The sequence below is a fragment of the Aythya marila genome, assembly GCF_965140915.1.
Source record: "Aythya marila genome assembly, chromosome: 1".
Classification (NCBI taxonomy): domain Eukaryota; kingdom Metazoa; phylum Chordata; class Aves; order Anseriformes; family Anatidae; genus Aythya; species Aythya marila.
In genome coordinates this window covers 119,554,159-119,561,932 of record NC_139042.1, presented here as the reverse complement: position 1 = coordinate 119,561,932, position 7,774 = coordinate 119,554,159, and the positions used below count along the sequence as shown (strand labels likewise).

Here is a 7,774-nt window from a genome sequence, read left to right as displayed (position 1 = left end):
AGGATGCTGATGTGGAAAAGTGACAATGCAAGAGTATCTCGATAATATAGCATCAGCCTGCAGAGCGAGGTAGAAAATACACAGGTTTGGAAAGGAAGAGTCAGGGGATGATGTGCACAGCCTCATTGGTGTCACTACCTGGAGTTCAAGTATTTCTAACCTATTCCTCTGATGAGTTTTGGGAGGTAGACACAGGATCAGCCTGATCATGATGAAGTAAAGCTCAGCTTTGGTCCGTGCTTGGTCTAACAAAACACTCTGGGTGTGCTAGCAACCAACAGGCAGTGCTTGCTCAAACTGAGCCCCTACCCTGCAAATAACAGTACTGTCCAGCCCAAGGAAAACAGCTTTGTGTGTGGACAGAGCTGGAGTCAGAGGCCATACTCTGAGTGTTCAACTTCAATTTCTGGGCTGAAATATGGGAGCTCAGCTTCCAGACACAACCAGAGTCTAACTGACTATGTATATCGTTTGCTGCCTGGACAAAAGCCATTCTATTTGAAAGCTTCTTGGGTAGCAATGCTGTAAAAAAAAGCACTGATTTATACACACTGCAGTATCCAGCACGTGCTGGGTGCACATGGAAAAGTCATGGGGTCAGGACATGCGACGTGTGAGGGCGTACAATGGGAGTTACCAGAGTTAGTATGCCAAGGAGCTACACAGACTGCTATGAACAAAACATATGCAGTCTGTGCACTTTAAATTATACATGCTCACGTGCAAGCTATACATCTCATGTATCCTCATCTATGCAGCAAGACGTGGATCGTGGTGACAGGATGGGGAACAGACTGAGGGATGCCAGAGCTTGTGGTGATGAGATGCTCTGTTTACTCTTCAGGAAAAATATGTTTTAAAATACTTTGATTTTTCCTTCTGTTTAATATAGAGTTCATTGGTTCAGCCCTTACCTATACCTTTAAAACTTTAAGTAAGGTCCATTTTGTCATCTCCTATTTGTTTTAATTTAGATCTGATTAGACTTTGGCCTGGCTTATTTTGAGCATATTGATTATATATGTGGAGAAAGCAGCCGGCTGTGCCCTCAGTCCATGCCTCAGTGTGTCCGCTGTGGGGATTTTTAACCCCAGTAACCCAAAAGAAACACATCTGGGCTACCAGCACTCTCAGGAAGAGCAGTGTTGCCCACGATCACCTTTGGTTCCCCTGAAAACCACCCCTGCAACACCCGAAAGCACTCCTTCTGGACAAGAGGGAGGATTTGGGGGAATTTTGGCCTCTGCAGGGGGTGTTGTGCATCACTTTTTTTCTTTATTTTTTTAGGAAACTAAAAACTCCCCGCTTTTTCTTCACCTTGTGGGTTGTTAGTGAAAAGAGGGGAGCAGGGGGAGGAAAGGGGCAGGAGGGGGAAGGTCGTCGTGATTTGTTTTATTTCTTTTTGGCCCGTTTAACTTGTGTTTTCTTCTTCTCCCTCCCACACCCGCCGAAGCTTTCAGTCGCGGCCGAGGTGACACCTCCGAGGCCACGGCAGGCGGGCCGGGCCTGGGCGCCTGCTGCCCCCCGACGGCGACCGCCAGGAAATGGCGGCGGGCCCGGGCCCTGCCCCCGGCCGGGCGTGCCGCCCTTATATAACGCCTTTATGTAAGCGGCCCGGGCCTCTGCTCGGCCCGGCGGGCGTCCCGCTGCCCCACGTTGTCCCTGTAAGGCAGGGTTGTCTCAAAATTGAGCCAGAAGCCCTGCCAGGTCTCAAAAATCACGTTTTTCAGTGTGTCGCCTGCAAGCTGTCCCAGGTGGACGCACATGCAGTGGGGAGCCCTTCCCATGCTGACGATGGCTGCTGGCTTGTCCCTTCACACATAGGACCTGTCTCCATCTCCATCGAGAGGAGCTCTGTCACCATCATGGACCCAGACAAAAAGTGGTGGATGCCAGGCTGTGCTACCATGGCTCCAGCAGCACCCTGTGCCAAATGTTTATCTGGGTGCTGTTGGCCACATCGTAGGCTATGGCAGCGGTGTCCCCTGCTAGAGGCTGTGGCCCAAGGTCCCCCTGGCAGCTGCCTGCCTCGAGGGAGCATCAGAAATGTGGCTCTCAAGTCTAAAATAGAAAAGAAGCAAAGAGGAGATCCAGGTTCTTGCCTGCCTGTACAGAGGACTTGCTGTATGAGCCAAAGTCCATCAAGTCTCTTCTCTGTGCCTCGGTTTCCCCATTTGTGTAATGAGTAATCACTACTTGCTTTAATCCCTTGTGTATACAAAATGCCACGAGGTTCTGGGTAGGCAGAGGCTTTGGGATTCGCATGCATCGTGCATGTTCTCTGTTGTTTCAGGTTCCAAATCCTAATGCTTTACTTAGATGACCTCTGCATATCAAAATTACTTCACTGCTTTTCTCTATGAGTCTTTGCCCTGATTTGTGTTGAACTGGAAACTTGCATATTTTTTGCTTTTCAGACAAGTCTATTGCATTCCTGTATAACTTTCTGTTCAGAATGCTGCAGCCTTAGTTAATATTTGTCAAATGGAGCTTCAACTGTCTAAACCACTGGGACTAGTTTCATTTTATATGTCATCAGTAGGGGCAGAATGAGGAGCTTCGTTCTTGGCCTGTTTGCTGTAATACAGTCTCAGGGCCATTGCATCAGAGTCAAAACAAGGAGCAGCTTGTTTCCAAACAAGAAGCATGGAGGAGAGTCTTCTCTGCCTCCCTCCCCTGTAAGGGAAAAGAGAGGAGAGAGGGAGGGTGAGGGGGGGGGGAAAGAAAGTTATCTTTAACAGATTCTAAAAATGCCTTTTCCCAAATATGCAGTCAGTCCCTTCAAAGGTCTCTTTGTTTATTTTCAGGAAGAAACCCAAGACAGCTGAAAACCAGAAGGCGTCTGAGGAGAATGAGATTACTCAGACGGGTGCATGCAGCGCCAAGCCGGGCCTTCCCTGCCTGAACCTTGAAGCTGTTCCGTCTCTGAACCCGGCCCTCATCCACTCACCACATTCACCAACAAACCTGCACGCACACACAGGGTCATCTGATTGTGAGTACACCAACGCACTGCTGGGTTGCACCAGGGTTCTTGAAAAGATGTTCCTTACTGCAGAATAGGCTTTCCAGCCAGTTGGATGATCTTTCCATAATGGCACAAGCATGACTTCCTCAGGGTTTACCTTTTCCCTTTTTTGGAAATTATCCCTAAAACAGTGTTTTGCGGTAGGGTCACAATAATGCAGCCAGCCGGGGGAAGATGAGAGCATGTTGGCTGCTCCTACTTCTTATGAAGTAAAAAGGGGAAACCCTCTGAGCGTGTCTGCTTCAAACTAAAACTGTAGTTACTCCTCTTCAGGTAGTCATATGCTTCTCATTACCCAAGCATATCTACTGGCAGGGAGTTTCAGCCTGTACTGTTTTCCAGTGGGAGAAAACAAGTGTCTGGCTCTAACATTCTGGCTTGTAAAGGATTTCCACCAAGACAGGGAAAAGTGCTTCTGTGGAGGGGTTCATATAAAGCATGTGAGGGCTCTGGAAGATCTTTGTGAACTTGTGTGCTTGTAGCAGCCTAAGACCCTTGTTTTCAGTGCATTCACTTTCAGATTACTCAGCATGGGTTAACTTTTAAAGGACATTAACTTTTAAAGGACATAAGGACATGCAAAATTTTCAAACCCCTCCCCCCCCCAAAAAAAAAGAAAAAAAAAAAAAAAGGAGAGAGAATGAGAAATGATTAAAACTATGCTTTAAAAAGTCAGCACTTACCCTGTCAAGTCTTCAAAACGACATCATTTCATAGTGGTCCCTGCCTAAAAGTCTCTTGGGTAGGAACACAGAGGGTGATGTCAACCTCATCATTCACTAGTTGTATAAAATATAGCTTACCTCTTTTGTGGTGGTTTTAGGATGTTGTAAACTTACAAAGGGGAAAAAAGGAGGAAGAAAGATGATGATGCCAGGTTTCAAGAGCTCAGAAGCCAACCAGACTTTGCAAAGGCCTATAAAAAAAAATCAGGGCATGACAATAAAAAAAAAAATCAGATTAAAAAGTATGTATATTCTTTTCTTTTCTTAATTTAAAAATCCTGCCTCAGGGCCAAACTTGGAAGCAGCTGGGTTATAGGGCTCATCACTATCAAAATCACTTTAGCTGCAATTCATTCCTGCTGGCTTCTGACTGTATTCATTATGAGCTTCTTCTAGAGATCTTGGTTTTAATAGAGCTGATAAAAACATTGGGGAGACTTTCCTAAATCTCACCTGGTGATTTGGGGAGAAGAAAGAGACGTGAAACAATTGAGCAGCAGGCAGCATGCTATTTAGTGTATGTAAGAATTCTCTTCAAATTGGAGATGTCAAACTCTTTGTTAAAACCGGGATACAGTTTTGTCTTGTAATGTTTTCTGAAAACAAAAAGCTTGTGAAAAGATGCAAAAATGAGCAGAACAACAAGAAAAATATAATCCTTATTTTCAAACAAAGAATCTCTTTATCCCATTCACAAAGATGAAAGAGTTCATTACTAAATGGGATTTGAAACCTCACACTGATGTTTTTTGACAGTACAAATAGAAACCCATGAAAGCAACCTTAGGACAGAGGCCAGCAGGGATTGTAGGGAACTCAGAGAATGACCTCCTGCTTTTGCTTTCTGAGGTGGCCAAGTTCAGGGGTGAGGAAAATTGGCAAAGGGCACCATGGGGAGGTGGAGCCTACAGATTTTCATGCTCTACCTGTTCTGTGGACAAACAGCCTTTTACACCCCAAAGGTTTTAATGTCCCCAAATCACCTTCACTCCTACTAAATTCACAGTACCAATATGAATGAAAAACTTAAAACCCAGAATAGATGCTCCTTTCACATGGAAGTCGTTTTTTTCAGTAAATAAGTTTAATAATATTTTCAACATTAATACTCTCCTATTTCAGTAGCTGTTGAAATTTAGTTCCCAAAATACAGTTAGAGTCCTGCAAAAATTCAAGAAATGATAAAGCCTCTTGTGGTGTTGATCTCTGTTAGTTGATTCCTTGTGCTTTGAAACCAATGGAAAAACCTCCATTATTTATGCTGGGTTATAACCTTCATCAGGCTGTATTTGTTTGGGGCAGTATGCATATAATTAGTGTTTGGCATGCTCTTGCAAAATAGCAATGCCAGTTTCTCACACGAAGACAAAATAAGGCATGATGAATTTATGTCTGCATATTTGCTACAGCTATCTACCACATTATGTATTTGTGTTGTTTTTTTTGTGTGTTTTTTTTTTTTAATGTTGCCTCAATTCCTTCTGCTGGAACACATTCATTGACCCAAGAGATGAGTATTTGTAGCTCCCAACATTTAAAAATGTGCTTTCCTGTCATTATAAACTCTTTCCTTACCTCTGTCCTCCCCTGCCTTTCCCCTCACACTAGAACCCCTCCTTTTGCCCTTCTCTTCCCCTCCTCTCAGAACTACATGGCCACATCTCTTTTTTGCCCTCAGCTTTTGGATCTGTGATGATATCTTCCTTCTTTGGGCCAGCATCACCTCCTGTCCTTCTCCCTACCTTCTAAACACTACAGGATTGCTTCTCCTCCCTTGCCCAGACCACCATGCAGCCTCTACCCTTGTGACTGGGCAGATTATATTTCATTCTCAAGAGGGCATTTTTCATTCTGGGGGGGTAGGATGATAAATACTCTATTTAGAAACTAGGATTAGGCAGGAAGTTTGAGAGGAATTGTCTCATGCAAAATATTAGAAACACCCTGAAAGAGTTAGCACGGAGGGTATTTCCATTCTTGGAAAAATGTACTGATGTACAGATGGCTCCGTAAGCCCTCATTCATGTATCTGGAAAAAAGACTTGGATTTTATGGGCCACCTATTCAAATCACTTTGAAATCTTCACTGACCATTTTGCATGCACAATCACTAGTGCTTGGCAGAAAACACCACCACATATTTATTATGAGAAATATTCATAAGCCAATTTACTTTAAAAAATCAGGGTGCTTTTGGAATGATTCACATCAAAATACTTTTTCCAAGCATAGGAAATAAAAGCTCCATGATAGCCATCTGCTTCTCGCCCGTAAAAGGCAGAGGTGAAGAAAGCCTAAGCAATAGTCTGAATGCCAGTCTTACTGAGATGAGTACCTAGTGGGGGGAAAAAAAATATCTGAGTGAAGTCATATGTGACATACAACTTAATTTAGGGCTTAATGTAGTATATTCTACCTGCTGCTTCTGGTGCTGCTTATTCACGATGAAACTGAATTGCTTCTGACTGTTCTAGGACTTTGGTTTTGAACATTATGATGTATTTCCAGTGCAGGTTTATCTTCGAAGCAAAATCCAGAACTTAGGACACATTGTGTCCAGGTCTCATCTTTTTCAGTCTTGGAAAATGCGAGCTCATGCCATGCAATTGGAGAAAGAGGTTAGAGAAAGAGGTGCTTCCTGAGGTAACTGTTTTCATGTAGGGCTTGGCAAATAGAAAGCACCACTTTGAATTAATTTGGAATTAAATCATAGAGTGAGTTGATAGAGCTCCAAACACCTCTAGCTACTCAGCTGTCACAAACAGATGTAGCTGCTTGCTCAGAAGAAAGGTGTTTGTGCAAAAAACTACAAAGCTGAGTATGGAGGCACAGGTTCTGGAAAGGTTACAGAGAAGCCAAGTAAAGTATATGAGATTGGTGCTGTTTGCAACTTTCCACACACTTTTTTGTTTAGGGACAGAGGACGCGTAAAGTTGGTAGTAGATTCGAAGGCTGAACTCCCTCAGGTAAAGCTTCTAAAGATTTTGCTAGGAGGAAAGGAAGTCATCGGGACTTTGCTCTCTATTTAAACTGATTTGGTCTGTATAGGCCGCTTATTTCAGGAGGCCTTTAGAAAGCATATATCAGTATATATTTTTGCAAGTGCCAAGAGATAAGATAATTTTGGCAGAAACTTCCACAAGTGCTAAGAGATACAATCAGACAAAAACTTCATTCAGGCTCTGACGTATGCATCTTAACAGATGTGTCCAAACTTAAAGGAATCCCATGGGAAAAGTGCAGCTGAATCTCTTTGTCTCTATTGATAGTTAAAAGAGTTATTCTTAGACGTTGGATGGTCCATCTGTGTAGGAATTTGTTCCAGACAAGGGAAAAGTAACATCTTAGCAAAGAGTTTCCATGGGACTGGGAGGCAGGTTGGACAATTATTGGAAACACTGCTGGAGCAAATGTTGTGATTTTTAAAGAACACAGAATTCTTAGACACCTCAGACCGTGATAGGGCATGAAAGTTGCAAAGAACAGTGAGGCATGGATAACTTTTGAAAAATCCATGAAATAATCATTGGCAAGTTGTTGTGATGGGGAGGACTTTAATAAGTAATGTTTTACCAAGGGGCCAGAGAGTTCTTATATATTGAATACAACGCATTTTATAAGCACTTCTGGTAATGAACTAGATCTGAACTATTTGTCCATATGTCCTCAAGTGATGTGGCTGACTTGGTCCAATTCCAGAGTTTTTAACTTTCACAGGATGGGAAATTAGAAATTAGGCTGTTTTCTAAATTCTGCTTTTTGTAGATTGTTAGCCTTCCAGCAAAGTGGGGAAAGGCAGAGAGGGAACCTCAAGAGGTTCCTAAACTCCACGGAGCATTGCGAGTGGGTGTGAAACTCCAGCTTTTAATTTTCTTGCGCAGCTAGAGGGATCGTCCATTTCCTTCTCGTGAATCAACAGGTTTGATTTGCCCATGGCTAATGTAGAGACTAGATGGATCCTAAGGTGGTTTGGCCTCATCTTTATGTTTTAGGTTTCCTGTGTTCCTCTTTGAGGCTCTGT

The 7,774-nt window shown here is 43.3% G+C and overlaps 1 protein-coding gene across 14 annotated transcripts in view; it reads left to right on the top strand.

Moving 5' to 3' along the window:
- Positions 1 to 7,774, top strand: part of ZBTB20 (zinc finger and BTB domain containing 20) — a 452,132-nt gene that overhangs the window by 423,047 nt on the left and 21,311 nt on the right. For 13 of the 14 annotated variants that reach the window (XM_082751625.1, XM_082751617.1, XM_082751629.1 and 10 more), the window contains one exon: positions 2,808 to 2,995. The gene's annotated coding sequence lies outside the window, so the exon portion shown is untranslated. The remainder of the gene's footprint in view (positions 1 to 2,807; positions 2,996 to 7,774) is intronic. The other variant, XM_082751619.1, reaches the window with a different exon arrangement.